Source organism: Octodon degus, unplaced genomic scaffold, assembly GCF_000260255.1.
Source record: "Octodon degus isolate 3935 unplaced genomic scaffold, OctDeg1.0 scaffold00483, whole genome shotgun sequence".
In the NCBI taxonomy this organism is placed as follows: Eukaryota; Metazoa; Chordata; class Mammalia; order Rodentia; family Octodontidae; genus Octodon; species Octodon degus.
This window is the reverse complement of record NW_004525059.1, coordinates 146611-165228: the sequence shown is the minus strand read 5'-3', so window position 1 is coordinate 165228 and position 18618 is coordinate 146611. Positions and strand designations below refer to the sequence as shown.

Sequence of the window (18618 nt, the reverse complement as noted above, 5' to 3'; positions counted from 1 at the left end):
GTATTAATTAGTGAAACATTCCTATTGTCCTGTTTTGAAACTATTTCATTGATATTTGTTTTTCAATAAATTTAATTAAAAAAGTAAAACAAAAAAAGGACCATAACTATAGGTTTTTGTTAACTGCTTCCAAATGTCACCTGCATACCCCACGTGACTGCACATTTCCTTTCTTCTGTCTCACAGTTCAATGTCTATCATTTCTCAGATTTCTCTGCAATTATTTCTACACTTTTTTCAGATAGCCTGCATTTTCAAAACATAGCTGATATGCAAGAGAGGCAGCACAATTACTGAAAAATTTTATGATGCAAGACTTACAAGAAGATTCTCCATTTTTCACATCTCTGGTTTGGGTAAGGAGTTTCACAAGGGCAATATTCCCTTTTGTTTTCTCATGGTTAGACTTATACTACTCAATGTTCTATAGATTAAGAAAATGAAGGGGACCATGATGATGTTCACCATGATTCAATTACATAAGACCTTGATTTCTTCCCCTGTGGATCAGGTGGGCTCTATTCTTCTGCTGTGGCTGAGCATGTAGCTGAGACTCTAATGAATGCAGAGTCTCTTGTCTAAGTCTCACCTCTGATTTCTTTTTCTTTTTTGTGTGTGTGTATTTTAGGAAAGGGTCTACAGTTTGTTCAGGGTCTTACTGCTAGAACAGATTTGTAGTAATCTGCCTGTTTATAGCCTCCCAAGAGCAGGGATTACAGGCACACCTCACCACACCTGTCACAATTGCCATCTCAGTGCTCCCCCGGGACAGGGCCAGCACAGCAGGCCCAGGGATTGAACCCCCAGCCTCTGCATCTGCTTACTGTCACTTTAAGCCACTGAGCTATTTGGCTGGCCCTTTCATCTCTGAATTTATCTATATCTTTATCTTTTATTCTAGTCTTCTACTAATTTTTGCGGGGCTAAGGGTATGTTTTGCTTGAGATATCGCCATCATATTTGGTATACTTGGTCACTCAAGTCCAAAAATATTGAAGCTCCTTTCTTGAAAAAAATAGCCTTTTATTCTTGGATTTTCATTCATCTTTTCAATCCTGAGGTGGTTTCTATGACTATTAATGTAGGTTTGGAATGTCCTACAAATCTAAAGTGCTACAGGTTGTCTGCTCATTCCATTGTGCTGCTAAGGAGTGATGGAAACAGGGCTAGGAAGATGGCCCAGTGGCTTAAGTATCTGTCTGGCAAGCACAAGATCCTGTATTCAATCCCTGATACCAAAACGTTGTGGAAACATTATGGAATGGAGATTCAAAGTTATTGTGGTATGTCCTTGATAGGGATAGTCAGACTAAAATCTTTTTCCTGCTTCTGTCTCTTTCTCTGTTTTCATTTTCATTCTCATCCACAAGCACACCTCTCTGAAAGCACTGAAATATTGTATATAACATCTACATCATCTCTTTCAATAATATGTACATATTAAGAGAACTCTGAAATTTATTATATCCAATACTGATCTTGTAGCACATGGATAAGTATCTCTTCAAAATGTGAGTCTGCAATGAAAGAAAAGTATTGAGAAAATCTATTGGAGTATTTATGGAAAGATAATACGTGATCCAGTTATTTCATCAACAGTTCATTAGTCCTCACCTAAGATCTGTACTTATATCTCAATTTATAATAGTCTTCAACTTAATATAAATCATGAAATTTGTTGCATTCTATCATCTGGCCCATACAACTGCAAACATAGTATGAAACAGTGTCTCACACGATGTACATAGAAACTCACAGAGGAAAATGTAACTAAGAAAGTGTCGTATTTTCTGTGACAGCCTTACTAGTGCAAATGGGCAGTGGTGAATATTTGCAAATGATTTCAATTATGAGTAAATGAGAAAAGAAAAAGTGAGCAGATTTGTTTCTAATTGAACCATTTCTAAAATACAGTATAACCAATGTATTACCAGTTTGATGATCACTTACAGATTAATATAAGACCTCAAAAGATCATTGAAAGTTCAAATAAGACCACTAGAAAAGGAAAGAAAATTATTTCACATTATAAGTATAAATAAAATAAGTTCCATCATCCTTAGCTTCTTTAAGCAGTCAGAGTCTGTGGACAGATGTTCTTTAGAACATCCATCTCTGAGTTCTCTAAAGAACATCCATAAACAGGTGGAGTTTGGTACTTGCAGAAAGAGATCGGCCCTGCAGACAGAGTTGACCCAGCAGGCAGAGTTTAATCCAGCAGGTGCAAATCAGTGACTCAATTCCCAGAGAGGCTGAGACCTGTGGCTAAGCCTGGTGGGCTAAGACAAACTGCTAGGCCCATTGGGGTCCAGAATGAGGCCCAGACCTACAGGAAAATCCTTGTGGCACAAAGGCATCAGGCAATTACTTAGGTGAATGAGTCTTCTTGGAAAATTTCAGGTACCTGTAGAGGAAGTGCCAGACAGAATTCAAGGGAACTAATTTTTGTACAATTTCCCAATTTACCATCTGTTTTTCTATATAGTTATAATGTTTGCTCCTATGGTCTAAAATACAAAATGATTTGTTACCAACATTTGTCAATTTCTAAATTGCACTTCCTGCTATTAATACTACTAATTGTACCACTGCAATACTGTATCTGCTTTAACCAAGTATTCTCCCCTGGTAATAATATTGTGAGCTGCTTGGGTAACAAACTCACGAAAGACTTATACTGAAGGATGCAAGTCAGTGCCAAACAGAAATCAATATCCCATAATCAATAGAGAAGACAAAATCGTGGGACACAACAAAACAAGAATCTCTGGTACAGAAAAGATAGCTAAAGAACAGACTCATTACAGAGACATTTGATTGCAGTGATGTCGCTACCTACTAAACTTTCACAAAAGTATGAAAAAATACAAATAAAGAGTTCTCTCTGAAATAGAAAATTACAAAATGAAGGAGTAAAATGCAATCTCAGGACCCAAGCCTACCCAGAACAACAAATCCATGAGACACTAACATAGATGAAAAAGGTAGTCATACACCTAAACTTTCTGAAATAATCACAACTGAATTAAGAAACAACTGAAGAATGGTATACAAGTTCTAAGATTAGAAATAAACTTCCATATTAAAAAAGAAAGAAATGATAACCATAGTAAAAGGACTAAGCATTTTTAAAGATACTGATAAAAATAGAGAATAGAAAAATGATTAAAACCTTAAGTGAGCAATATAGGAAATAAATAGATTTCATGAAGCAGATTCAATACCAGAAATTAAAAATTCATTAATATTTGGTGTTATTTTTTTCTAGTTGTTCCTCTAAAACCTCGTGTAAGTCATGGGGTAGATGCAGCTCCAAGAGCATTGCGAGGCTTGATGCTCAAGGAGCAGGGCCAGAGGATCAGGATGGAGCTCAAGGGACAGGGCCAGAGAGGTGTGAACCATCAAAGTACAGTGTGAGTCCCACCCCCAGGCCAGGGGCCCCTCAGAGGTGTAGAGAGGGTCGTTCTAGACGCAGTGGCACCTCAGTCTCTCCTCCAGACCCTATAAAGTGAGGCAGCAGTGTCTGTGGTTGAGGCTGCCTCAGGAAGAGATGTTTGGAGAAGACAGCACACTGATCCTCTCTCTAGAGCAAACAAGGTTCCAAGGTCTTGCTATGTAATTCAGGCTATTTTAAACAATGAAACCTCCAATAACTGTGAGCCAAATAAACCATTTCTGCCTTTATTTTGAATTTCTGCTTTGTCCTAGCAATGAGAAAATAATAACTAAGACATTTGGTAAACTATTTTAATTTCTCAAAGTGAAGATAATCTTTCAGACCCTTTAAAACATAGTTTCAGCTAGCAACCAGGAAAGGAGAAACCTCTTTAAAAATCCAGGAAATAATAATACAACAACTGTAAGATGATGTTAAGATGAACAACACAAGACTAATAGGCATCAGTGAGAAAGAAGGAGTCAACACTAATGACATAAAAAGAATATGGGCACACATAATAGCAGGAACTTTCCTAACATGAAGAAATAATCTAACATTGAGATAACAGAGTCATAAAGAACTCCAAGGGCTGGGGAGATACCTCAGTAGAATAAGCACCTGCCTAGCAAACACAAGGTCCTGTGTTCAATCCCCAGTAAGACAAAAAAAAAAGAAAAGAAAAAAAACCCTTTAAATAATGTTAAGCCAAATAAATCTACAGCCAGACATATAATAATCAAAGTCCCAGAAATTCAGCCAAAGAACAACACACTAAAAGCTTCCAAGGAAAAGAAAAAGATCACATTTAATGGAAAACCAATTAGAATAAAAGCAGATTTTTCAACACAAGCCATCAAGCCAAGAAAAACACAGAGCAAAGTATTTCAAGTCCTACAAGGAAATGAATTCCCTCCAGATTGGTATACCCTGCAAAACTCTCTTTCAAATTTAATGGAGAAGTAAATTACTCCCATCACAAAGAACAACTAAAGAAATTATTGACAACTAAACCAACCCTACAAAGAGTACTAAAAGACATTCTAGAAAGAGATAAAAAAAACAACAACACCAAGAACAACAACAGAAACAAATCACTAAGCAAGTAAACACAGAAAAAGTAGCGAATGAACAGCAGGAAGATAACATGACAAACAGAAGCTAATATATATCAATTATAAGAGTCAATATAAATGGACTCAACTCATGAACTAAAGGACATAGATTGACAGAATGATTCAAGAAACAAAATTCAATAATATGTTGTATACAAAAAACACATTTAATCCAGAAAGAAATTCATGGGCTGAGAACGAAAGGATGGAAAACAATACTACAAGCTCCAGGAACTCAGAAAAAATCAGGAAGAGCCATTATTTTCACAGACAATCTGAATTTCAAATCAAGAATGATCAAATAAGGTAAAGAAGGTCACTGTATATTGGCTAGTCAAAAATTAAAGAGGAAGACATAATAGTCGTAAATATGTATACACCAAATATAGGAGCACCCAAATGTATAAGACAAATTTTATAGGACAAGAAAAATCTAATAACCAATATCACAATCTTACCAGGGGAACTTAACACTCCCTTATCTCAAAAAGATAGGTAAAGCAGACAAAAAATTAGGAAAGAAGTAATAGAACTGAACCAAACCTTTAAATAAATGGACTCAGTGGACATATACAGAGTGCTCCACCTAAACACAGCTTAATACACATTCTTTTCAGTTACACATGGGATCTTCTCTAAGACAGACCACATACTAGTCCATAAGTCATGCTTAAGCAAATGCAAGAAAACAGAAATTATTCCATACATATTATCTGACCAAAGTGCAATGAAACTGGAAATTAAGAATGAAACCACAAAAACCCCATAAACATATGAAATCTAAATAACACACGCCTCAGCAGCCAATGGGTTACCGATGAAATTAAACAAGAAATTAAACAATATCTACAATTCAATGAAAATTCAAGAACAACATTGGAACTTATAGGATGCACCGAAAGCAATTTTTAGAGGGAAATTTAGAGTGGTGAAATCAGATATTAGGAAAATAGAGTGAGAACAAATAAACACATTAATACTGTACCTCAAGCTTCTAGAAAAAGAGGAGCAAACCAAGCACAAACCCTCAAGAGGGAGGAAATCATAAATGTTAGAGCAGAAATTAATGCAATTGAGACAAAGAAAACAATACAAGAAATTATTGAATCCAAAAGCTGATTCTTTGAAAAATTAAATAAAATTGATAAACTTCTAGCCAACCTCCTCCAAAATAGGAAAGAATAAACTTAAATTCAAGCAGTAAGTAATGAAAAAGGAGAAATTACTACAGATCCTTTTTGAATTCAGAAGATCATCAATAGTTACTTTTATAGATGTAAAACTTTTTAATAAAATACTAATAAATATAATGCAACAAATCATTAGGAAAATTATACACCACAATCCGATAACATTCATCCCAGGTTTGCAAGTGTGGTTCAAAATTCACAAATCTATACATGTAAAACAGTACATCAACAGAGGCAAAAACAAAAACCACATAGTTATCTCAATAGATACAGAAAAAATGCAACTCTCATTCATGATCAAAGCTGTAGAGAAAATTTAAATAGATATCCTGCACTTCAGTCTAATAAAAGCCATCTATAACAAACCAATAACCAATATATTGCTAAAAGTAAGACTGAAAGCTTTTACTCTAAAATTAGGTAGAAGACAAGGATACCCACTATGACCACTCCTATTCAATATATCTCTGGAAACATTAGCTACAGCCATTGTACAAAATAGAAATAAAAGGAATAAGAGTAAGCAGGGAAGAAGTTAAACTATCATTATTTGCAGATGACATGATACTGTATGTGGAAAATCCCAAAAATTTCACTAAGAAGCTCCTACAATTAATAAAAAAATTCAATATCATAGCAGGATATTAAGTTGTCATTCACAGGACAACAGCATTGGTCTACACAGATAACAAACTCACTGAGAAAGAAATTAAAGATACAATTCCCTTCACAGTAGCATCCCCCTAAAATGAAATAATTAGGTATTAATCCAACAAAGGAAGTAAATAATTCATACAATTAAAATTACAGTATTCTTAAGAAGATTGAAAAGGATTTCAGAAAATGGAATGATATTCCTTGCTCCTGCATAGGAAGAATCAACATTGTGAAAATGCCCATATGTGCAAAATAGTTATACAGATTTAATGCATTCCTTACCAAAATACCATCAACATACCTCACAGATATAGGGAAAACATTCCTAAAATTTATTTGAAATCTTAAGAGTTAGAATAGGAAGGACAGTCCTGGCCAACAAAGGTAAAACAGGAGCCATTTCAATCCCAGACTTGAAATTATACTACAAAGATACTGTGATTAAAAAAAAAAAAAAAAAAAAAAAAAAAACAGCATGGTAATGGGAAAATAAAACAGAGCTGAAGAACAATGGAACAGATTAGAAGATGGAAACTCAACTACAGAGGCCACAATATCTTTGACAAAGGGACCAAACATGTTCGCTAAACAAAAGAAAGCCTCTACTACAAATGCTGCTGGAAAAAGTGGATCTCCACATGACAGAAACTAACCTTGATGCAGGTCTACCGCTGCACACCAAACTAAAGTAAAAATGGATTAAAGATCTAAACATTAAACATAAACACTAAATCTACTAGAAGAGAATGTATGCGGAAATCTTGAAGACATAGGGGTAGGTAGAGAAGTTTACGAACAAAAACCAAATTGCACTGGAAATACTTTAAAGAATCAAAAACTGGTATCACGTCCTATTGAAAAGTTTCTGCATGTCAAAAGAAATCATAAACAGGTGAAAAGACAACCCACAAACTGGGAAAAAAATTTTAATCACTCAGACAAAAGAATTCTATCTAAAATATGTAAAGAAGAAAAAATATCAGACTTCCAAAATTCAGAGATCCAATTCAGAAATAGGCATCTGAGATGAATACACATTTTTCACAGGAAGAAATACTAGTGGAAAATAAATACATAAAATTTTTTCTACAGCACTGTTCATTGGAGAGATGCGAATTAAAACACTGAAAAGCCATCTCACTCCAGAAAGAATGGCTTTCATGAAGAAAGCAACTAACAACAAATGCTGAAGAGGTTGCGGAGAAAAAGAAACATTTCTCTATTTTAGTTGGGATTGTAAACTGATACAACCACTATGGAAGTCATTGTGGAGACTCCTTGAGAAACTACGATTGTAAGTCCCATTTAACCCAGTTGCTCCCCTTAGTATTTTTCCAAAAGAACTGAAAACATCATACCTCAGTGATATATGTGCAACCATGTTTATAGCAGCACAATTTGTCATAGACAAGTCTTTGAAACAACCCAAATACTCATGTCCTGAGAAATAAATAAAAATTGTGATAGTTCTATACAATGGAGTATTACTTAGCTATAAAGACATATTTCAGGCTGTTATAGGTAAATGGATGCATCTAAAGACAATACTTATAAGTAAATTAAACTCATGTGTAAATATTTTTGAAGGTTTCAATTGTACTTTATTTCCTCAATAGGCCATATTTTAATGGATACACAGCACTTTTACTTCACATCAATTATGATTTCATTTAAAAATAATTTAGCTGTATCATATCAGCTGGCATGATTACTGATTTCTCCATTCCTTGAGGATGACTCTGTCAACAGGGGAAAGGTCCCATTCTATTCCAATTTGTGTTGCTCTATAGGTCCATGCAGCAATACACAATGTGGCTCCACCAACTCACATAACATTACCATATTTGTCATAGAAATCAGGTGTACATTTCTGGTGGCTCTGCCTTGTTACCATTTGTTGAATGCTTCGAACTGGAAACTGACCTAATGAATTTTTGGCCAAGGAAAACGTCATGGAATTTAAGTTGAAACTAGTTACTGCAGGTGCTAGTTTGGTGAGAATTACTTCCAGATACCCTTGCCTCACAAATATCATACTGTGTTTTCAATGTAAAAACCTGAAAGAGAATCAAAGTATGAAAGAAATAATAGATGTAGTAAAATAGAAGGAAACTGAGCATAAGGAATAAACAAAAAAAGATGAGGGAAAGGGAAAAGATAGGAAAACAAGCAAGGGTGGAAAACATGCAAATATATATGCAGAATGAGATGATTGTGGTTCATATTTCCATCAGCTTTTTGAAAGTAGAAGTTAATGGTAAAATTTTCAGTTTGTCTAACTGTGTGCTATTATCTATAATCTGAACAAGTACATTGAAGACAGCAAAGTGCAATAGAAAAATCACGGTTGTATACTTCTCATCTTGTTCTTCTAAATGTGTAGCATTACTAATGTCTTATCAATTAGCATGCTCTCTTTAAATTTAAAAATATAAAGTAACAAAGAAAAATAAAACATTAAGGTTTAATTAAAGTAAGCTAGTATTTAATTATTTTACCAATTATGTATTCTTATATTTACTAAACTGAACAACAGATTTGATGTTGAAAATACAACCAATGATAAACTTTTTATTCTTGATTTGAAATTCTGTACCACTTGTATTGTCACTTATTAATCTGTTTTTGTCTTTGTTTTTGCTAGTTGTTTTTACTCTGTAAAATAAAATTATAAAATCCAAGACATAACAATGTAAAAGTGCCAGTTGTTGCCATAAATGTTTGATATATAAATAGTGGGTTTGATACATTAAAAATAAATGAATATAACACCCCCTTGATCAACGTTTGCCTACTGAGAACCAGCCTTACCAAGAACAGAGAATAACAGCACAGTCTCATGTCTGTTCTTTGCTATTTACCATCATTACTCAAAAACTTGGACACTGGAACCATCTTGCTAAAGGGTGAGGCTTTTGACTGCACCTAGCTGCAGTGCACATACATTACAATGGGCATCCAGCCATAGGATGCTGCAAGTGTTGATGTGTGCTATCGATAAGTTCCAGAACAGTACTTGCAGAAGCTCACTCATTTCACTATTGAGGTAAAGTCATTAAGTAGGAGAGCCTCCTGAGAAAATACAAAAGTTACCTAGCATTCCTCCACCTAGACCTAAGCCTCTTACTCCTATCCTTTCACCTCATCCTCCTACCCAACTTTCTCCCCAGTCTTCTTAGTTTTCAATCCTCAGTGTACTGTCTACCATAAGCCACCTCTTTCTGTTTCCTGCCCCACTAGATTCCCTCTTCTCCCTAATGCCATATCTTCCCACTGTACTGCTTTAAAGGTCTCCCAATCCTGTTCTTCCTCTGTTCCATCCAAACTGCTCACTTACTGCCATGCTCCTGTTCCTGCTACACCCCTAGCCTGTAACTCCTGAATCTTTGCCCTACTCCACCTCCTAACCCTTCTTTTTAGATCCCTTTTTCAAATCCCCAACAAAAATCCACCTACCCACAAAGACTAGCTGAATGCCAGAAATTACAAGGGACCTGGATTCCCAACTGATATGAATTCAGAGATACCTGGGTTATTAGGTCCAGTAACACAACTGATGACATATGGAATGCCAGACCAGGGCAAGACAACCTGGGATGTGGAACATCTCTCATAATACAGCTCTGGATCCTGAGGGTTACACACTTTGGAAATGTTGTCTCCTTAATCTTCCAGAACATTGACTGGCAAGCTCAGTGCACATAAAAAGGACAAGTGTGGCTGGGCAAGGGAGATCTACACTGCTCAGACTTTCCTTGTCCTTGAAAATAGAGATTACACTCATCAGAGTTGTAAGTGGTTTACAGATACTGCATTGCTGCTCATCATTATGAATGTGTTGACAATGCCATAATATGGTGCAGGTTGAAACTTTAATATTGCATTGGGTCTTTGTATTATAGCACCATTAGACGTGATGAAGTTGGAGTTCCAGATTGATGTGGTCTCACTGAAGATGCTTGGTGACACCAACAAACATGTTCCTTACTGCCCTCGAGAGGACCACCCTTATTTAGGAAAAATACCCCAAACTTCAATATGGAGACACTTGATAGATCACACTTAATAACCACCTCTTAGTTAATGTGTTCTGGTACTTTTTCTTATGTATAAAACTTTCAAATTAATTGCACAGAATAATTAAACTTCTTTAAAATATTAAAATAAGAAAGGGGGATATAAATGAAAGACCTTTTTATAGTGAAATATATAGATATATGTATATGCAAAATAAGATAGATATACAGCTACTTTCTCTTAGCTCAATGAGAAGAAAGATTTGTACTAATACCACTAAGACAAGATATCATGTCTGCATCTTATACTCTGAATACTATGAAGAAAAATATATGCAATGTATTAATCAATGTAACTGTTCAGCTAACTTGTTTCAAAACTGTCTCATTGCTATTCCTTTCTCATTAAAATTAATTTTAAAAATAAGAGCTTAAAAACAAAACAAAAGAACATCCACCTCCTAGTAACCAGGAATCAGAAGTCCCTGGAATCCTTTGTTTTTCCTTGCCAGTGGATAATTTATTGACCATACCTGTACAAATAACACCGGCATCTTCATCATGCCAGCAGTTGTGATTTTCCCAGCCCTGGGAAGGGCACTTCCACACATGGGACTCCTCTCCTGTGCAGTTCACCTCATCCAACCAGATGTCTCCTGATCCCAGCCCAAAGTGAGCAGACACCGTGGCATTGAGGGCCACTCCACAGCCCAGCTGTCTGCATACGACGTGAGCATCACTCAGGTCCCAGCTGTCATCACAGATGGTGCCCCAGGAGCCCTGGTGAAGGATCTCCACTCTCCCAGCACAGCGACCGCCCCCATCCATGAGGCACAGTTGTCTGCTGTCTGAGGAGAGATAGAGTCAGGTCAGTGGTGCTGACATGGGAAGGAGCAGGCTCTGTCCTGGGGATGTCCTCACCTGTGGAGTTTGTAGTCAAGTTGTTAGAGGTTGCAAAGCCTGCTGGATCAGAGAAAAAGTCATTGCTCTGGGGCTGCAGCTGGGTCTGATTTTCTGCAGAGAGGGTGAGAGAGCAAAATCTTAGTTGCACCAATGACAGTCTAGCGCTGGCATCTGGGATGGTATCTGTGATATAGGAGCAATGATTTCCTGTCTTCAGACCTCATTTTTTGTATGAAAATTTCTGCTTCTGACTATGCCAGACCTTTCTGTTGTAAGATCACATCAGCCATCTCTTTTTTTACTATTCATTCAGAAATATTTTATTATTTGCAGAAAGAGGTAGAAAATACAACAAATTAATATTGGAAAATGTGGGAAAATGTGATTTTGAAATGATTATAAAATTACTGTAACATTTTATAGATCACAATTTAATTAATCAAGAGAAATCCATGAAAAATAAATTTGAAAACATATCAAAGAGAATTTTTATTGCCAGAAAATTAGTGTACAAATAATGCTAACACCAAAAACATAAAATTGCCACCCATGAAGGCCCATATTGTAATTCTAGGATTCAGGAGGCTGTGACATTAGGACTACAGTGAGTTTAAGGCCAGCCTAGGATATATTGCTAAGTCCAAGGCCAGGTTGAACTATATATAGTGAGACTTTGTCTCAAAAATAAACAAATACTTAACAAAAATTGTCTAAAAGCCCTGATAGTAATTAAAAACCTAACCTATAAATAATATCCAAATTCATATATAAGACACATTTAATCTCAATCAAAATACTACTTTCTTTTTTGGTGTTAACTATGATAAGATGATGCTAAATTTTATGCAGAAATACATAAAATCAGTGAAAATCATCATTCTTAGTAAGAAAAGCAACACAATTAAAGTAGCCACTTCAATTTCACTGAAGTTTCTCAAATGTTATGGCAAGTAAAGGAGCATGATACAAGTTCAAGGATCAACAGATGACAGAGTGACACAGAACAGACAATAAAGACAAATTCAGACACAATGCAGCACAGTTTATGACACAGGTGGCCTTGCTGAAGGGAGAAGAACTTTATAGGAAAGGATTCTGAGTCAATTGGAGGAAAAAAGTGATACACAACTTTTCCTCAAACCAATACATAATGCCCAATAAAATTCCCGGAAAGACTGCATAAAAAGAAAATTAATAACTACCTTTGTGATTAGGACAGCTTTTGAGAATGTCATTTTGGGCAGTTTTCTTGAATGCAATGAAAGAACAATCAATGTATAGGTAACAATTCATAAATTGTGTTTAAATTGAAATTAAGAATTTGAGTAACATATCATAGTGCGCATTAGCAACCTTAGCCCTCAGGAGGATAAAACAGAATAATTGCAAGTTAAATCCTAATGTATGCTACTAAGTGAGGTCAAAGCTGGTTTGGATTACACAGTTAAAAGAATGTCTCAGAAAATAAGTAAAAGAAAATAGTTTGACTTTGCCAAAAATAAAAAAATTAGAAAAATGAAAATAAAAGCTTAGTGATTAAAAATGCAAATTAGTGTGTTAAGCAAAAGTCAAGGCATTGGCAATTTATATCATTATATTTTGTAATAGTTACAATATACAGGAAACTCAAATCTCTGCCATCAGTCGACAGGGTAAGTACATGTATATGTGCTCATTCTCTTGAATATCCAACAAGAATTAAGTTCTGCAGCAAACAAGAGCATAGGTAAATTCCAAAACAGGTGAATTCCACATATGAATTCATTCAATGAAATTAGAAACAAAAGGAAAATCTGTTGAATCATTTTACATAAACATCAAATCTGAACAAAATATTTCTGGTTAGCAGATTGTAAAATGGTTTCCTGTACAGAAAAGGAGAACACTGCATGTGAGTGGGATGTTGAGTTGATTTCTGGGAGTTACTAACATTGTTTGCTGATCTGCACTGACATATTTAACAGAATTTTACATCCATTCTTACACATTATTCTTAAGAAATATATGGTTAGGTGTGCTGGTTGACACCTGCAATTGCAAGAGACAGAGGCAGGAGAATCCTCTTTAGTTTGAGGCCAGCCTAAACTACACAGTCAGACCTGGTGGAGAGAAAACATTCTCTCAGACTTTCACAGAGAGCACATTGGCCAAGCAATGACTGTGACTTATCCACATGGCTGAAACTGACAAAGGATCTACAATCTGAGGTACAGGATCTCAGGATAAATCCTGAGGGGATTTCACTGACCATATCAGACTCAAAAGCTACAACTCTTGTTGTATAGGTCCTGTTCTACCTTAGTCTTAACCATCCAGCAGAAAAGTATAAAAACGAAGTATAAGAAGTAAAGCCATGCTGTTATGTTGAGCTGTACGGGACTCAGGTCAACAATTTCTGACATTGCCAGTCAAATGGAAGACTCAATACTATTATGGACTACTGGACTCTTTTGGAATATTTTGCTGAATTTATACACCTATGATATTCAAAAAACAGATCTTAACAAAAAAAGGGGATACAGATGAATGATCATTTTGTATCTGTGTATTCAAAGTGGTTAGGATTGATATATAGTTACGTTCTCTTAATGAATAGAGGGATTTGTTCTAATGTTGTTTGTAAATAGGATATCATATCTGCATCTTGCACAGCAATTAACCACTAGGAAGAATTTATGCAATGTGTTAATTATTGAAACTGTCCTACCAATTTGGTTTGAAACTGTCTCATTGCTATTTGTTTCTCAATAAAATTATGGAAAAACTACTAATTAAATAGCAATATCTAACAATGCCTTTAAAAATCTTTCAACACTCCTTTTTCTGTCCTGAAAGAGTAATAAACATTGATCACCATTGAATATTTCTCTTTGAACACAGTTCTCCCTGCTGTCTGCTGTTAGACCTGTTACTCCAGGAGAATTCTGAGCCCCAGTCACACTTACTTTTAAAACAAATGTTTCTATTCACTGAATTAAGAGAATGTAGCTGTATATTTATCCTATTTTGAATATACAGATACAAAATGATCCTTCATTTGTATCCCCTTTGTTTCTTTAGTTTTGGCAGAGAAGTGTATTCCATTGTAATTTAAATATTGTAGATGTGTGAATTCAGCAAAATATTCCAATATAGTTCAGTAGCCCTTCATAGTAGTGAGTTTTCTGTAAGACTGTCAATGTCAGAAGATGTTGACTTGCTCCTTTTACATCTCAGCATATTAATATGGTTTTACTTTTTATACTCAGTTTTCATACTTTTCTGTAGGATAGTTAAGAATAATATAAAATAAGACCTATATAACAAGAAATGTAACTTTTCAACGTGACAAATTTAGTCAAAATACCCTCAGGATTTATTCTGGAACCCTGTACCACAGTTTGTAGATCAGATGTCAGAATCAGCCATGTGGAAGAGTCACTGCTTGACCAATTTGCTCTCTGTGAAAGCCTAAGAGAGTGTTTTCTAGCCATGTGACTCTCCTTAAGCACCCTCTACATCATTGATCACTTTCATCTTTGGCCCCATAGTCCCCTTGCTTAGAAAATTTGGGACACAACTGAGTTATATGATTTTATAGTACAGGTAGCATAGTTTGAGAAATTATTAGCTTGTGCAGATGACTTCTTAAAAAGCAATTTCCAGTATGTTCTCATAGTCCTATAGAACCAGCTGGTTACAGGAATTTTATGTAACAACATTTATACTGAAGAAGTTTGCTGTGAGCTTGGAACTCACAGTGTTGCATATGTTAGGCTACTGCTTACAATTAAGCATGGCCCAACCCTAGCAAACAAGTTCGCCAGAGATTTCCTTTCTGAACATGTTTAGAAAGGTTTTCTTTTCAAAGAAAACCACAAATTAACAACACAACTATTAATCTACTGTCTGAAAATGGTGACTTCACATTTCGTTTTAGATGTACACTTATTTGTCTCACACACAGGTGTCCTAAATTAAAACCTGGATTCTTACATCCATCTTTAGTTTTATTTTACTGCGTTTTTTCTCTTCTGGGTCAAAACATCTGCCATTCAGAATTTTAATGAGAAAAGATTTCTTTTACTTCACAGTATCAGATGTTTAAGTCCACTGTAAGGTGGCTCCAAAGCAGAACCTTCATACCATGTGGCATGGCAAGAGAAGGCTGCTCAACTTAAGGAATGCAGGAAGCACAGAGTTACAAAAAGTACCAAGGAGGAAAAAGGTCAGGGACTTAATATAGTCCCTCTGGTCATATTCAATGACCCAGAAATATCAAGAAGTACATTTCACTAATAATTTCTTCAGATTTCTCAATCTAATCAAAATTATCTAATGTAAGACTACCACTTGTCAACTTGAAACTTGTGCATATCTCCTTAAACTGTATTAAATTACAAATAGATATTATAACAAAGTTACATTCCCATCTAAAAAGATGTAACTGTTCTGCACACAGTTGAAAATGCACTAATTTCCTCACTCCAATACCAGCATTATTCAAATTTACAAATCTGATCTTATTTCCTCTATACCTTTCTGCAGCTGTTTTTTTATTTCAGATGCTAGATATTTTAGTTGCGTGATTGTAAATTTCTTCTGTGCTAGTGTCTTCTGTACTTGTTCTGAGTGGGCTCAAGGCCTCAGATTCTCTTCTGGAGGGGTAACAACTTAAGTTTGCACACTAGAGAAAAAATAAGGGTTGCAAGGACAGCCAACATTTTGGCCCTAGCCTATTAAGGTCAGCGAGGGCTCAGGGCCTAGGCAAACCTGTATTATAACATCCTGTTACTCAGTTGTGTCCCAAATTTCCTGATCTAGGATATTATAGAGTCAAAGAGGAAAGTGATCGATGATGTAGTGTGCCTAAGAAGAGGCACTTGGAGAGAAAATATTCTCTCAGGCTTTCACAGAGAGCAAATTGGTCAAGAAATGGCCGTGACTCATCCACATGGCTGACACTGACAAAGAATCTATGAACTGTGGTACAGGGTTTCAGAGTAAATCCTGAGGGGATTTGATTAACTTTGTCAGGTACAAAAGTTACATTTCTAGAGCCGGGGATATGGCTCAGTGGAATAAGCGCTTCCCTGGCAAGCGCAAGGGACTGAGTTCAACCCCCAGTTCTGCCAAAAAAAAAGTTGCATTTCTTATTGTATAGGTCCTGCTTTATTTTGCTCTTAAAGATCCAGCAAAAAGTATAAAAATGAGGTATATCCAGATACAAAATGGTCCTTCATTTGTTTCCCCTTATTTTTTTTAGATTTGTATATACAAAATAGATAAATATACAGCCACTTTCCCTTAATGCAATGAATAGAAAGATTTGTGCTAATGGTATTTGAGGACAGGATATCATGTCTACGTCTTGTACAACAAATGACCACTAAGAAGACAACAATATACAATGTCTTAATTATTGAATCTATTTTGAAACTGTCTCTGTTATTTATTTCTCAATAATATTATTTTTAAAAGGAGGTATAAAAAGTAAAGCCATGGTATAAAAAGTAAAGCCATACTAATATGCTGAACTGTACAAAGCTCAAGCAAAATACTCTGACAATGCCAGTCCTACAGATAACCCACTACTATTATGCACTGGTGGACTATATTGGTTTATTTTGCTGAATTCAAGCACTTACAGTATTTAAATGGAAATGTAATACCTATTTCTGACAGAACTAATCCATAAAAGGTGATACAAATGAAGGACCATTTTTATCTGTATATGCAAAATATTTATGATAGATATACAGCTAATTTCTCATAATTATGAGAAGAAATTTTGTAGTTATAGGGTTTGGACAGGATATCATGTCTGCCTCTTGTACTATGAATAACCAACAAGAATACAAAAATATGAAATGTATTAAATTATGAAAGCGTCTTACTAATTGGTTTTGAAACTGTCTCATAGCTATTTTTTTCTCAATAAAATTAAATTTAAAAACCGTTGAAGTCCAAATTCCTGTCTGAGACTCAACTCAAACTCTTAACTGACCTCCTCTGTAAAATTAAGCTCAGCTTTCAGACTCCTAAGACACACTGTTACAGGGTAAGCATTCCCATTGCAAAAGAAAAAAAAGAAGAATAGAAATAAATAGGATCAAAACAAGTAAAATCCAGCAGGGCAGATATCCTATGCTGTGGTTCCATCACCAGCATCCAAGTAACACAGTGATATGCAGAGAATTTCAAATAACTTAGGGAGCCACATTTCACACTTGGCCTGGTGCTAGCTAGGAACATTATTAAGTGCTATGCATGTAAAATTTAGGAAAATGATATTCTTCTTTTGGGGGTGATTTACACATATTAGGGAGAAAAACATGCTGACAATTTAACACACATGGAATGCTTTTGAAAGCCTTCAATGAAGAAAGAAAAATATCCCTTGGGAGCTGGGTAGATAGTTTGGAGGTCTGGGCACCTGCCCGGCAAGTGGAAGCACCCAACATCCATCAACAGTAAGTCACTGTATCAGATAAATAAATGATTTTAAAAACTTTTTTTTGGCAGAACCAAGGATTGAACTCAGGCCCTTGAATTTGCCAGGCAAATGCTTATTCCAATGATCCATTTCCCTGGCCCATTAAAACCTTCTTAAAGAAAATAAAGAATGCCATCCTGGCAGAAAGCTATTGGTATATACGATTCATTGTTACCTAAAGTGAAATAAAAATTTCAGTCTGATATATTCCTGGCCTAAAAACCATACTGTTAAGTGAAGCAGACAAACACACAACATAAATAACACATGACTTCCATTATATGCAAAACCCAAGGTAAAATATAGAAGAAAATGAAAAACAGATAGAAAGGACAGCAATAGGTCTTTCTCAAAGAGGAAAAGAATTAAGAATTTGAGGGAGGAAGGGAGAAGTAAAGAATTAGAGAGGGAAAATTGGGATGTGTTATTTACATGCACCAATTGCATATAAAGAATGCAAACATTATATACAACAAAAATTTAAACAAAAATTAAGCAATGCTGGAGAGGCTATGAAGAAAAAGAACCCTTTTTTACTGCTGGTGGGAATATAGACTGGTGTAAGCACAATGGAATCAGTGTGGAGACTCCTCAAGAGATGAAGACTGAAAATCCCATTCATGTTCCACTTCTGGGCATTTTCCCTAAAGAACTAAAAACATTGTATAATACTGATATATGTGCACCCATGTTTATAACAGCACAATTTGTTATAACCAAATCTTGGAAACAAACAAAATGCCCATCACTCAGTGAACAGATGAAAAGATGTGGTATTTTTATACAATGGAGTACTACTCAACTATAAAGAAAGAAAAACTTGAAG

At 35.4% G+C, this 18618-nt stretch overlaps 1 pseudogene; it reads right to left on the bottom strand.

Annotated features, from left to right (window-relative positions):
* The window catches only part of LOC101576231, a 152245-nt pseudogene that overhangs the window by 124059 nt on the left and 9568 nt on the right, over positions 1 to 18618 (bottom strand).